Source organism: Epinephelus lanceolatus, chromosome 11 (genome assembly GCF_041903045.1).
Source record: "Epinephelus lanceolatus isolate andai-2023 chromosome 11, ASM4190304v1, whole genome shotgun sequence".
NCBI classification, from domain to species: domain Eukaryota; kingdom Metazoa; phylum Chordata; class Actinopteri; order Perciformes; family Serranidae; genus Epinephelus; species Epinephelus lanceolatus.
This window is the reverse complement of record NC_135744.1, coordinates 15,719,627-15,734,794: the sequence shown is the minus strand read 5'-3', so window position 1 is coordinate 15,734,794 and position 15,168 is coordinate 15,719,627. Positions and strand designations below refer to the sequence as shown.

The following is a 15,168-nucleotide window of genomic DNA, read 5'->3' as shown; positions in this document are numbered from 1 at the left end:
AAATAGTTGATTGGAAATTCACTCAGTGTCTTACATCTATGACATGTAGGCCGCTGCTCGTGTGTGAAGTATTCAACTATGATTTTTCGGGAAAAGCAATCTTTGCAACCACTGGTGCAGATTCTGTATGGTTTTCCACTGTCATAAGAGTCTACATGCCAAGTGATAAATTCAGGTCCTAGCGCAAAATACTGCCTATGGTGGGGCGTTGGTGGCTTAGTGGTAGAGCAGGCGCCCCATGTACAAGGCTGTTGCCGCAGCGGCCCAGGTTCGACTCCAGCCTGTTGCCCTTTGCTGCATGTCACTCCCTCTCTCTCTCTCTCTCTCTCTCTCCCCCTTTCACATTTGTCTGTCCTATCAAATAAAGGCTTAAAAATGCCCCCAAAAAAATGCCTTAAAAAAACAAACAAACTACTGCCTACAGTTCAGTTGCCTTGAACGATCCATGGCTGAGGATTGACGGTCCACAGCTGCAAAAATCAAACTAATATTGTCCTTGTTTGCACGAATCCCATTTTCAAGCATTTGTTGTTCATCCACTTGTTGCCTTTTAGTCTTCTAGGTTCTTCCAGCTGGTGCATGAGGAAATCTATAACTTCCCCAAGGTAAGCATACTGTTTTCGAATGTATGATTCTGGGCACTATGGAGGCCAGGGCCGTTTACTGTTCAGGCTGTAAACGTGTTTATTTCTACTGTGGAGTTGGGCGTTTTGGCATTGGTGTCTACGGCGGGCTTTCAGAGCCAGCCTACAAGTGGCTGTTTAAAGAACTGCAGTTTTTTGCATTTGTGTGTTGGCATAATTTTTAAGGAAAGTCTTTTGTGTCTCCAGAGAGAGCTGTGTGAATTCTGATAAATCAGGTGATGTCACTTAATTCAGCATCAGTTGGAGCTGAAGACCACAAGGATTGGCGAGCTCTGTTGTGTGCATTTCATCTTTTATTGAGGTGCAGCTCAGGGCTACATTAGCCATTACTTGCATTAACACACCTGAATCTCTGACTGAGCTGTCGGCAATCGAGTTGTATTGTGGGTAACGTAGGTGACAGGTTTTGACAAGAAAGAAAAATTAGTGGAAAAAAACATGATATCTCAGTATATTTTCTAAAATGTCCACTGTGAATCTGACAATGTATAAGAATGCAATGCTGAATCACTGGAGCACTCTTTTAAGGGATTAAAAGATATTTATATTTTTTACATTTCGTGTCACTTTGTCAAAAAAAGGCTGTTTGTGTAGTAATAGGCAGAAACTTTACACAAGTTGAAAATAAAAATTCGATTTTCTTTTTTTCATGAGCACAAACAGGAATGAGAGCTACAGTCAGATTGGTCACTTTCACGAAATTAGGTTATGAAGATCAACAGGTGTCAGTAGCATATGGATATATTTTTATCCCTAAAGTATTATCGATCAAAATGATTACTTTGGATTTTCTGGCTTTAAACGAAGGACATTTTTTTGAGCTCTGATCATTTCTTAACATTCACAGACTATGTGGCTAATTAATCATTTAGAAAAATCTATTGATAATAAATAAAAGGCTCATTTGTTGCATCCACAGAGTGTGGTGACTGTGCTTTCACACTGTGAGCACCATAATTAGCAAGTCCTGAACAGTCGATATGTTTTTCAGATGAGAAAAATCATTCATGGCTGAACTTTTCATGGTCATCAATTTTGCATACTTCCTCATCTACCTGTATCATTTCATTTCATGATCAATACTTCTAGCCAGCCAGAACTATTGACGATGGACTGGAGATTTATTACAAGCATTCAAAGCCTCTCAGGTCATTGAATGCCTCACCAACAATGTGTTAAAGCATGGCTGTACTTGTTATTGGTTGATTAAATACATACTTCATGATTTTTGGCGAGCGTAACATTAAGTTTCTTATATATGGTGTGATGATGGAAATATGCTGTGAAATGTGACCTCTTAAAATAAAGCAGCGTCTACTCGCTCCTGTAATCGCAGGTGTCAGAAAAAGTTTCAGCTTATCGCAGGGTCTCTCCAGTGTTCATTGTTATCTCAAATATATCTTTATTGTCTCAACAGGATATTACTGACTAATGTATAAAGATGGACGGCACGTCACTGCTTCCTTCCACTGTACAAAAATGAAGCCAAAACAAAAAAACAGGCGCTGCTATCTCACACTCTTGGAGCAAGAGTCTGCACAGTGGTGATTAGGAAGTGAAGCCGCAATACCGAGTTTCCGCCCATTACCCATCCAACCCAATCGGGAACAACAGCACTGATTGAGAGCACACCTACTGACACACAGCTGTCAATCATGATGTCACACCCCTGTTTTATAGCATCAAATCACTAGCTAAAAACCAAACTTATCAGAAAAACAAAAACCTGAACATATAGCGACATGATAAGAACTACCTAAAAACAGAAACTTTCTTTAGGAACATTTTATTTGACATGTACTTTGATCTGACCTGTGCTGTAGCCAGCCACAAGGGGACGAACAAGACGTTTTGGCTTCACTTTTGGAGAGCTACAATGACATCCATCCTTTATATACAATCTGTGTTACTGAACTTTTTGTTTGATTCCAGAAAAGAGAATGAATAATGACTAAATGATGTCAATGGCTGCATGACATCAGACATATCTGTCGACTCGTTACATCCAATTCCCATCTTCAGTTTTCCATAACCAATCACTTGAGGCCAGCGTATCCACCTGAATCTAATATTCTGAGTCCACATTGATGCGTAGTCATGCCAACATACTGGTTTTGCCGAGGAGAGTGGAGCAGAGTGAAGTTAAACAAACTAAGATGTTGGGCGATATTGCGAGATGATATTTCACTGTGTTTTGGAAAATGGTAAATTAGAGTTAGAAATTGGCTGTGTTTTTATAGCAATTTATTATATCTGATATTTCCCATCTGTTTTGCTTCCCCACTAGGAAGGCACTGGGAAAATGTCAACTTGTGCTTTGGGAATGTGGGCTGGCTCACTTTCATTATTTTCTGCCATTTTATAAACCAACAATTAATCAAAAAAGTAATCAACAATGACAATAATTGTTGCAGCCCTGGTAAGATTACCTGTTCAACTCTTACTAGTTTAACTCTTTACAAAGAAAGACTGTACTCTGATCTAATTAAATAGCAAGAAGCCACAAACCCAAATGCAGTAACATAGCATGCAACAGTATAAAAGGGAAGAAAAAGAAAGAGTATGTACACTTGGTAAATGTTACCCATAATATAACAGTTTAAATTCATCATCTAACCCAACTGGCACACTGCAGTACAGCAAAGCAATAAAACCAAATCCAGTTTAAGTCTCTTAATGCCACATTACCACCGAGCTGCACTATCAAATAAAGTATTTTTTAATTGGGCTGACCTGACCTGTTCACCTCTCAGCGGTGCTCAATGACATCTAATATCTGGGGAGAATGAAGTGAGCAGAAAATGGAGGGACGCCAAACCAAAAGGACAACAGGAGCAACTTGAAATCTGACGACTGTACCTTTCAAACATCATTAACCTGAAGGCATTAAGAGGTAACTTTTCCTGACATTCAGCGAGATCCAATTCATTCAGTAGACTCGTGTTGAATCCAAACAGGCTGTGAGACCAGCTAAGGAGCAGCATTATAAAATCCAACCCTGCAATCACAACAGCTAAATGCCAATATCAACTTTAAATGTTTATTTAACAATACACATTTAACCAATTCATTATTCATTAAAATCTATGATCAGATATGTGTATGAATAAATTAGTCTTCTCTAAAGTAAACAGCTTTAAACACCCAGACAAACTAGTGTACTGTAGGTCTCGAATAACACCTGATCTGTGTTGTTAGCATTAACTAAAGCCTTGATTCTGCAGTCTGTGACCTTAATTAAAGACAAATTTCCACTAACTTCAATACGGAGGCATTAACAAGCTAGCTGACTCTTTGAGTAAGTGATAAAGTAAATTCCTGGGGGAAAGAGGAGGTCGCAGTTGGAAGCTAAATCTGACAGATGGCCCGGTGTCTTGGCTCGTGACTGCAATGGGGAAAACCATGCTGTCATCTGGCCTCCATGGACGGCCAAGAGCATTACCTGCAGAGAACAAATCCTGAGAAGCTGCCGCACTGGATGCCTTTACTACTGTGGCAATCACAATAACAAGCACTGCTTTGAATTAAAGCTGAGTGAAAGCAATGTATTATGTATTATGCTCAAATTATCCAGTGATTTATAATGTCCCCAATCATCTGAATATTCCAGTCCTAACCAGTACAGTCACAGCCAACATGGGGGCAGCGAAACAAGCTGTAAACACTACATCTGACATGTTATGATAACAGATGCACATCCAACAGACATGTAGCAATATTAGCATTCATCTGGAGTCTCGACCAGATGAGTCTCGACTGTTCGTCCAATGAATCCAAGTCCAATGTTGACCTACATTTTTACGTTCATTTTGGTCTCCACTGGCTCCTGAGAAATATATCTGGCTATTTAAAAGCTAAATGTTTTTTTTTTTCCACCCGCTAGTTGCTATCTTTGCTTAAAAAAAAAATGGCTACCTTAGGGTGACCATATTTTCAAAAAACCTAACCAGGACCCTCACGTGTACCACATGTTTATGTACACGCATGTATGTGCTTATGCTAGCACCATAGGCATTTTCATCAGGATGGGGGACAATATTTCAGCCCGTTGCACAGCTACAGAGCGCACCTTTCAGCACCATGGAAGCCATGAACGCAGCATTATCATTAGTCTTTAGAAAAGTCCAACTTTCTCTTTGTTTTTTGCTTTTTTTTTTTTTAAATGCTCTTACCCTTCCTCTTTTTACGTTCTTATCTCATTTAATCTTTATCTTTGTTATTTTAGTTATAGGTTTTAGTTTTGATGCATTTTATGTCTCTGTTTTAGATCATTTTTACCTAGCTATTAACTTAATTTTATGAGCTAAATAGCTTTTTGTTTATTTGGTTCATTTTATACCTTTTATCCTATCCTACTGTTTTAGTCCCTCAGTTTTTAGCTCCAGTGTTGCCTCATGGGGGCCTTCCACACTGAGAGTTGTTCCTGGTCTACCGATGGGGGTGCCGTCCCGTGGACAGCTCTGACCTGGGTGGCTGAAGGGCACTGCACCTCGGTGTGGCTTTTTCCTTGCCTTGGGTCTCGACGCTTGGCCATGTCTCTTTAGTGATAGCTAGTGTGTGTGTGTGTGCGTGTGCGTATGTGCGTATGTGCGTATGTGTATGCTTATGTATCTCTACGTGGGGTGGGAGGGTTGGGTTTTCTCTTTTCTTTTTTGTTTTCTGTTTTGGTTCTTTGTTGTTTTTAACCTCTGTGAGGCACTTTGTATTACTGTCGTATGAAAAGTGCCGTATAAATAAAGTTGATTTGATTTGATTCAGCATGACAGATAAGTGTACTAATATGTTCTGTCTAGAGTGGCGTTGATTTCAAGTTTTACTGGTCTGGTCTGATTTGATTTTGTTTGTTTGTTTAAAAAATGAGAAATGGAGCCACTAGTGTCGGACAGATCTTGTGCAATTTGCTGCTGAGCCAAAGCCGGCAACATGAAGGAGATCAAATTTCAGTAGCTTTGTTTTGTTTACTTAAAGGTTCATGTGTTTTGGGGGGTGGTAAAACTAAAACTGGACCAATATAACAACAGTTTGGATTTGAAGCCAACAATAGAGGCGTCCTCTCTGGCTACAAGCGCAATTTTGAACTGAACTTTCGTGGAACCGCCATGTTTTTCTTTATTCCTGTACACTCGCTTTGAAAGCGCCACAATGGACTAATGGCTGATTCATGATGATGAAATGAAGTGTTTTCTATACGAAACCTCCTTATTTCACAACAAAAATCAGAATACAGGAGCAGCTGACTGAAGGGAGATGCCAGGGTGCTGAAAGTTTCTGGTAAGGTAAAGGACCACCACTAATAACAAGCTACGCTACTTGCTGTTAGCTATACTGTATGTCATTTCCAACTGCACAATATAAGACACAATTCCTGTTTTAAAAAGTAAAGTTACAAATGTAGGGAGATAGTGAGTAGGTTACTCACCCATCTTTTAGGTGGTTAAGTCTCCAGTCCAGTGCATGGCTGAAATTTAGGCCTACATGGTTTGTTTACATGACATAACAGAACAAGCAACAGCTTTGAGGTCAACTCATTGATTGATTGATCAATGAGTAGGTTTGGTAAGTGTTAGGGCAATTTATCTCATTAAAAAGTATTCTGATTGTGTCCCCTCTGGAGATGTTTTTCCATATCTACTGAACAACTAACAGACATTAGTCTTTTTCAGACTGACACTCCTGTTATGCACTGTTGTTCCTGTTATGACTAATTCATTTAGATCAATTATTTTTAAATTGTGTACGAGTGTGACAAATTGCGCAGCATCTTGGGATGCCATGTGTCTCTGCTCTAAATGAAAGTCATCCATGCTTGACGTTTCTGCTCTACGTGATGTACACAAGACTTGCTATATTTCAGACTATCTTACCATCAATTGCTTCATTTGTCATTTTCTTATCAGGCTTGTATGAACAGTCTTATCTGACCCTAGTCAATGTGTTAAATGCCCGTTGTTAACACACTTTAATGCATATGTTTCTGAAATATGTGAACATCTCTGAGCTGTGGTAGTTTCTGCATACGCCACAAACTGTCACATAACATTTGATGGTCGGTGACAGCACTGGTATCAGTTTGATATTAGCATCGCAAAAAGTGAAGGCACAGAACTTTCCCCACTCTGTAAGTGGGCACAGATGCTCTAATGTGGAAAAAATGCTGTCGGACTGCAGACAGATGTTCGGGAAGACGTGATGTGTGATGATATAAGACCTCAGCCTTCTCCTACAAGTGGGGAAGCAAAACAGATGGGAAAGTACTGAAAGGTGGAAATGCATTAAAAACTGCCCACGCTTCAGGAAGAATGGGACTGCAACAAACCACAGGAGACTGGAGGGAATCTATTAGTCATAAAGTGGATAAAAGTGGCCAGTTTGTTTATGGCATTTGTGAGATAATGGGCAATTAATACCAAAGAGAGACAAAATGGCTGTGAAAGCGTGGACGCTGGCATGATGGCACTCTCGTCATTTATCATACCACGTTATTTGATCGCCAACTGTGTTTTAAGGAAAGTGTAAAACAATCTAAAAAATGAGAAATAACATGTTGTAGAGGAGGGAAACCTCTGCTGAGAATGAAATGACAGTTAAGGAATATGTGACTGACAGATGATGCAGTCCTTTCAAAACAGTTGAGTCATGACTCAGAAGTGACAGCTCCTGCAGAGAAGAGAGGTGAAAAGCTGGAGGGAAAAGCCGCTCCATCAATGATCAATACACTGAGGAGCGAGTACAGGGAAACAAAGTGCCCCTTCCAACAGATGGAAGCACCATGGACATAATAATACAGTGTGTAATGCAGTGTTTCTAGCAGTGTGTATTAATCATCAGTTACGCTTCAGCTCCAACGTGTTGATCCAGGATAACAAATAATTCATAATGCTTCCTCATTTCTGACTGTGTGCAAAGCTCGTCCTCCAGTGTTGCACTGATTGTTTACTGAGCTGTATTAGAAGCCTGTCATCTTGTGAAGTTGGAGGCCGAAGCAGTCCTAATAAACCACTCTCAGTCCCAGACCGGGCTATGATCTTTGCTGCAATTGAACAACACACACACACACACACAAACAAATGGCTGAATATGAGCATCGCTCCAGATTGCAAACTGCCCTGGCTTCATTCTGCTATGCTAGCCTTACTGAGCAGGAGTAACTGCTGGTCAGCAGATGTCAACATTCATCTCATTCTACTGCTGTCGCACTGTACAGTATCCTGCAAAAGCACCACAGCACCACAGAGTTTTGATAATGATATAACAGCAGAATTTTAAAAGACATAACTGTCAAATTGATTCATGGATTGTACGCATACCTCTTTGGTACCTATGGTGATGTGACACTATTGGTGCACAAAGCAGTGATACAGAAAGGTGTGTTTGTAAATGTATATTGTTCCATAACCTGCAGTAACTGATTTGTTTGGGCACTTGTGGGTACACAAACAAGCTATAAACACCACACTGACATATTATCACCTTTAAAAGTTGATAGGACAATCGCATTAGCAACCGGTTGCCTATTTACACATTACAGGGGAACATTAGCATTCAATTGGAGTCGTGTTCCTAGCCACCTAACTCCTGAGGGAAATATCTGACTCTGTGGCTGATAAATGCTTCACTGTGTTCACCAGCAAGTCGCCGACTTTGTCTGCAACAGCTGCCTATTGTTGCTGGAAATGTTGCCATATGAGAGAGCGGTGAGAGTAAACCTAAAGTTACAGGTCAACCAAAACAATGAGCTAAAAGATACTATAAGCCATGTAGAGCTGTGAGAGGAGCTGCAGAGTCTGGCAATAATCTCACTACAAGCGACGGCTTTATATTAAAGTAACCCTGTCTTTGATAGTTAATGTAAAACTATTGATTACAGCTAAGGTTGGGTACCCAAATCAGTACATTTACAAGTACCATCTGAATGATGCTGGTATTGCCGAGTATTGATTCACCTTAAATCCATCTGTGCCAAGAGGCGGTACCTCAGAGCACATCTGGGTGAGAATGCCCTGTTTAGACGAGAGGCGGAAGTGCCACAAAGCGCCTCACACCTGGAAGCCAGCCATGGAGCTCCGCAGAACTGCCAGGTTCAACTTCAGACAGGAAGTGTTGGCGCCCTGAAGCTGGGAACTCAGAACTCCAGAGAGCCAATCTGCTATCGCAACAGTACCGATCTACCGCGTTAGTTTCAGTGTCTGGTACACACACACACACATATACACACACACACACACACAAACAGACCAACAGACAAAGACAGATGATTATCTCTACATGTGATCAGAAAAGAGCAGAGGAGCAGAGATGCATTTTAGTTTACTACATCACCCCTGCAGCTTGTTAAAGAAACACATTTTTGTTATTACACAGAAAGTGAAGTACTGAAAAAAGGTACCATTGTGTATCGGTACCAAGTTCCAGATACCAGAACCGGTACTGGTTTAAATGTAAATGGTACCTAACCCTAATTATAGACACTTTGAGTTAATTATGAAAAATACAACTGCTTCAAATGTTTTATTTGTGGGAACAATTCACCAGTTACACAGACATTTCACTGGGATCAGATAGCTTTCTTTGGACCAACGATCACCTCAGTACTGCATACTTCCAACAGGTTACTGCGATCTTGAAAAACTCCTTCCCTTCTCATTAGTCGCTTCACACTATTGTCAACAAACCACAATTTTTTTTTTTTTTGTCGTTTGGTGCCAGTTGTCAGCAGGTGTCACTGACTGATACCATGGAAACATGGCTCTTCAGTCCAGAGTTAGGGCACGGTCAGGGTTGGAAATAAGCACCAGCCAAATGCTGTTAAAATATCCAAGTGGCTACTACACCAGCCAAAAACATGCCAATCTACTGAGTTGCTGGTAGACTTTGGAAATCTACCAGCCACAGTGGCAGATGGATAAAAAGTTAATTAAGAAAAGTTAATTTCCAACCCTGCCAGGGTGATATCTGTGCAGAATTTGGCCAGTACTGGATATGAAGCACACAAAAAAAAAAGAATGCTAGCTAGCTTGCGGATAAATACGACAAAATATGAGGTTATATTGGTGCATTTTCCATTTTGTTATGTTCCATGCGCATGTCCTGACTCACTGCTAGCCGGGGAGCATCACTCATACGGGCTGTTTGTATTTTTCACCGCAAATATCATACAATATTAACTGTTTAGACACAACAAAAATCACTGTCTCCTCTACACATACTTCTTTGCTGTTGGTTGAGGCTGTGAATACGCCGTTCAAATTTCTTCAAACTTGCACTCCACGCAGTGTGAAGATGTGAATTTGCTTTAATACTAGAGATTAGTATTTTAACGCCTTATGCTTACAGTAATTCTTACTTTATTTCTGACACTGTCTTAAGGCCAACACACAGCAAACTAACATCAAAGTGCTAGTGGCGACGAAGGCCAACTGTTGGGTCACCTCACAACGCCTGTGTCTTGGCCAAAAAGTTTCAACTAAACACACCACAAAGACTGCAGCCAATGGCCACCTAGCACGAACATTCTGTGCCTATGTGAGAGGAAATAACTCTCCACACCATCAGGCAGCAGTTGTCTGTATTTGTAGTTCAAAAAGGGAAAGTGAAAGACCAACAGAACAGATTCAAGAAGCTAATTAACCAGTTAGCACAACAACAACACAATGTTGAAAAGAAAAAGGATATTTACTGGCACTAGCAAACATTAATACAAACAAGCTCCATGATTAAAAAACATAATCTTATCTTATTTAACAACTTTGTTTTGATCTCATGCCCTCGTGACTTCAGTCATTTTCATTTCGCTTCTCATGTGCTGAGCTGAACTGCCAATCAAAGTGATTTCATTCACTGACAGGCTGCGCTGTCTCTGATGCTGACTCAACATGCTGAATCTGCCAAAAAAAGCCGACAAGGGTCAACTAGCACCGACGATGTGGGACACACCGTGCAAACTAAGGCGACAGATGCTCACCAACGGCCTGACATTTACCAGCGGCTGCAGCCCTAACTTGCATTAGACTTATCTAAGAGCAAAGTTAAGACTGGCCTAACACTCCAGACCGGTCTAAATTGTAAAACCTGCCCCTACTTCTGATTGGCTAGACATGCCAGATGCAGCTAATCATGTGTAGGAAGAAAGTGGATGTGTGAAAAGGCAGTGCAGCGATGGGCTTTTCAGAACCATGGACAGCATTAATCTAAAAACCACACGGTGCAAACTGATCAGCACCATGGACAGCTCCCCTGTCACAACACAGAATGGGACCAGAGTGTTCAGCCCTGAGCAGACAGCTTTCCTTCTGACCAATCAACTGGTCTAAAAAGAGTCAAATTTACTTATATCCAGGGAGACAGTATCACCAGGATAATGCTGTGTCGGCCCACACGCTGCCTGGGATCACAGGGAGGAGAGCCTGTTACTTTAACTGTTTTATTCTGGGTATGATGTGGCCGTGTTGTTGCTACTGACTCAAGGCTACTGAGTTTTTGTGTGGGGTGACCATTTCAATACTGCGAGCACGAATCAACTCACTCTTAGAAATGAAAAGGGATAAACAAATCATACAGCGGCCCAAAGAATGATACAAATATTAGAGACAAAGTATGTGAAGATTGGATGCTGATAATGATGCCGTCAGAGATAAGGGACAAAAGAAATCACAGCTACTCTTTGAGTCCGTAAAAAGATTGTTACAGTGATCTGAATGTGTTCCCGATTAGATATCATGATGATAACTGCTCACAGAACTGTGCATCACCTCATTACTGTGCACAGCAGGCAGCAGCAGGTTCTGGCAGTGTTCTGGTCAGAGATCAGGGAGGAGTGTGTTCGGGTGTTGGTGCTGGTGGTGCTGGGGGAGTGACTGATTGAGTCTGCTGCTGCTGACAGACTGATTACACTCCGAGAAGTGAACAGTGAGCAGTAATGCACCAGTATACCAAGGAGAGAGAGGCAGAGAGACAAAGTGGGAGAGAAGAAAGACAGAGAGAGAAGGGAGGGAGGGGTGCGCCAGACCATCCCTCATCCACCCCCCGTTCTCACCCCTCCCTCCCTCCCTCCCTCCTGCATCAGGGAGGAGGGCTATCCCAGCTTCCCATCCTCCCAGCATCGTGATCTCCTCTCTGCAGTATCTTCTCCTGCTGCCAGCTACTGTAGGCTTGGCCATGACATACGACACTTGCACCAAAAGTCACTTTCCTCTGCTTACAAGTGCACTCAGCTCAATTTCTGCACTTTAATTCCTGTTGTCACATGACCGCCCGTACATTTGGATGGCATAGTGCCCAGTTACCTGCTGTGAACTCCCTCAGATGTGTTGATGTGAGGGAGAGAAGCTCTTATAAAAAAAGCCGAGTTATATCCTACTTTATTTGCTCTGGTAACACCATAAAACACGAGGCTTCTATGCACTCATTATTAGAGCCACATCCTGATGAAGCATTGATTTTTCTTGTGGTTCAGTCACGTGGGATATTGTTTTTCTTTCTCATGAATAATACTGCCAGACACATTTTAGGATAACATTAACAGGTTTTGACATTTGTTAAAATCTTTAGGTATCTTACTAATAGTGCCGAGCCATGCAAAATTAATTTTAGAGATCTATACTGAACAATTGCTGCTGTTATATTAGTATTAAATTGGACTGTATATCAATCAGAGATTTAAGAAATGAGTCTGCTATTAAATCAGCCACTGTTGAAAGTCCCCCGACAATTAATAATGATTTTAGCCCCCCCTTTAAACCTCTATAAGACCTGCAGGGAGTCTCAAGATTCCACTTTTTGGACCATTACCCCTGGCAAGTAGCCTAAACTGGAGCTTACACATGGGCATAGACTATTAATGTGCGTTCAGTCCTCTCTTAGTGCTCTGCAGAACAATACACTTCTGGAAATTATTAATTTATTGCACCTCATGCAGAGGAAAACAGGCTCCACAGCATCAGAGAGAGCTGGTAAAGGCGTGCAGAACGTGACACATAAACAAGTTTAATTGCAGCTGACAGCAAAACTTACAAAGCCTTCCACCATTAATGCTAACTGGTACTGAGTCTGAATAATATGTTACTAAACTATGAGCTTGGGGATAGCACTGCCTCTGAACACTGTTATTATCAGATCCGTATAGATTTATGGTAACTGTAGCTTTATCTTTGCTGTGCATTATAATTATAAAAACAAAATTTAAGACAGCACCGTGAAAGCCCCACCTTTGCCATACCCTAATAACGCCCATGTATTCCTTCTGGATATGAAAACAAAGCTCAGCAGCAGCACACAGAGAGAAGGAGCTCAGCGGGGACAGCAGCTCTGATATCCGATATATGCCGCTATTTTGCGCAAAGTAAGAACGTATAGCCCGTTTCACACCGGTACAACACGGTGGTTTGACAAATATGTCCTATCACCCCTACTCTCACCCTCACCACACGTCATCGACTCAGCAACCCCGGTCAGAGAGGCCATAAGGCCACATCACACGGCTACGGTAAGTAAGTAATAGGATCTCGGATCTCCTGAGATTTCACAAGCCGCTTCGTGCGGCTCGCCGACCGCCGCCTCTCCATCCCCAGCAGCCCTCCAGAGCACCTGCCTGCCCCGGGAAGCAGTATGAACCAGTTTCATGGCACGGTTACCTGAACAGAGGCCTCTCCCGTGGCAACGTGGTTCTCTCTCGGGTCTTCCTCCGGGGGTCCAGCCGGTCCGACTCTCGCTCTCCTGGGGCTGCTGGGATTCCTCACCACGTTCTCTCTCTCCCTGGTCCGCTGGCGGAGCTCCGCTCTCTCCTCTCCTCACCCGAACAGCGTCGAGCTGCCGCGGAGGAGACGGCTCGGAAACCGGAAGTTGAGTTCTCCTCATTTCAAAATAAAACGATTTAAAACTGTCACGTTGGCGAGTGTATTTATATCATTTTCCCGCAATATTAAAATCAGCTTTCATGTCCATGGAAGCTGATTTAAATATCCTCCTGAGACCCTGTGTCCTCACAGAGGACATCACATTTTGGGTTTACAATACCAACACTTCCCCTAGAAATACCCACTTGCAGTTGGTTGTGTGCGTTCATGTTTAGGCTAGTGGTGTCCCAAAACAGAACTGAGGTAGTGGAAGTGGTTTCCAACACTTAAAACCCGCCCTAGATTCCAAGGGAGCCCCGACCCACACTTTCAACAAAGTGGAAGATGAAGTCAGCAACTTCTGCAAGTTTTGGAAAACGATTTGTTACTGTATGATCAGAATGTAGGCAATACAGACAACAGATGGTTGGACTAGCGTAAACTCATCAAAAAGAACTAGAAGACGTCATAGGCGCCTCCTGTTTTCAGCATTTCTTCTCTGTTGATTCATCAGATGGAGAAGCATAAACATAGCACACACCACGACACAAGCGCTGGAGTCGGCATTTTCAAACCTGAATGACTACCAGTATCTTGCGTCGCTACTACGCATGACGTATGTCTGCATGTCGGCCATGCCAATTTGCATGAAGTGGTGTCTCATTTCTTAGGGAAAGATCTCTACCCTAATATTTCTCACTTCCCACATCAAGGGTTATCTCGCAAACAAAGGCACTCAATACCAAGTGGAAGATTTAAGGGGTAGAAAAGGGATTGGGCCTTAATTCTACTTAACTTTGACCTATTGTCCTCGTTTGTGGACACTTTTTTGTGCCATCTAGTGGCAGTAAAACCACAATACACCAATCCATGTAAAACCAAGACAGCCATCTCTGCCAAGTCAGTCTGCAGCTAGTCTCGCTCACGCTGGGACGACTCTCACTTTAAGATTGGAGAAAAAAAAACACCCGGCTGCTTGTATTTCTTTCAACCAATTACAATCGTTCTTGGTGGTGCCACAGCAACTGTACGCTTGCAAAAATATTGCCGGGGGGAAACAGGTTTTGGTGTAACACGCCCAAAAAATATCGCCTACAGGACGCGAACCATGGCAGAAAAATGGCTACATCCCCGCAAGATCAAACACCGCAAAAGTTAGTAAAGGACGTGTTGAAAACTGCAACCAGACGTGGTAGGGCGGGACTTCAGCGGGTGGCTCATTCCACCCAATGAGAGGCTAATCTTTGCAGCGAACTTCCACCCACTCAGATTTGTCTGCAGCCGACCACAACACAAATGTGGACAAGGTCCACCAAAACCTAATCAAATTTTATGGTTGAAACTTGAATGAATGAATGTGAATGAATGAATAATAATGTTTGTAGTCTGATATAGCAACAAATTTGACCAATTTTAGCAACAGTAACAAGACAAGAAGCTGTTATTTAGAAAGTACTCATTTGAAGATATAATGAAATTATCATCAGCTCGTTGAGGGACATTGGGACTTTATCATCGTCTTGTTTGAGGATGTTGAGACTTTATAATCTTCACGGATGAGGATATAAGGACTTTATTAGCATTGAAAATGTTTATTTTCTTATACTTACCAGGTCCTACTAACCCTAGATAGCTAGGAGAAATTAAAAATGCTAACCAAACAAAAATGCGGGTCTCAGGAGGACATTATTGAA

The 15,168-nt window shown here is 41.9% G+C and overlaps 1 protein-coding gene across 1 annotated transcript in view; it reads right to left on the bottom strand.

Moving 5' to 3' along the window:
* capn5b (calpain 5b) overlaps positions 1-13,478 on the bottom strand; it is a 66,814-nt gene extending 53,336 nt beyond the window's left edge. The window contains exon 1 of the mRNA XM_033644779.2: positions 13,274-13,478. The gene's annotated coding sequence lies outside the window, so the exon portion shown is untranslated. The remainder of the gene's footprint in view (positions 1-13,273) is intronic.
* Between the last annotated feature and the right edge of the window lie 1,690 nt (positions 13,479-15,168).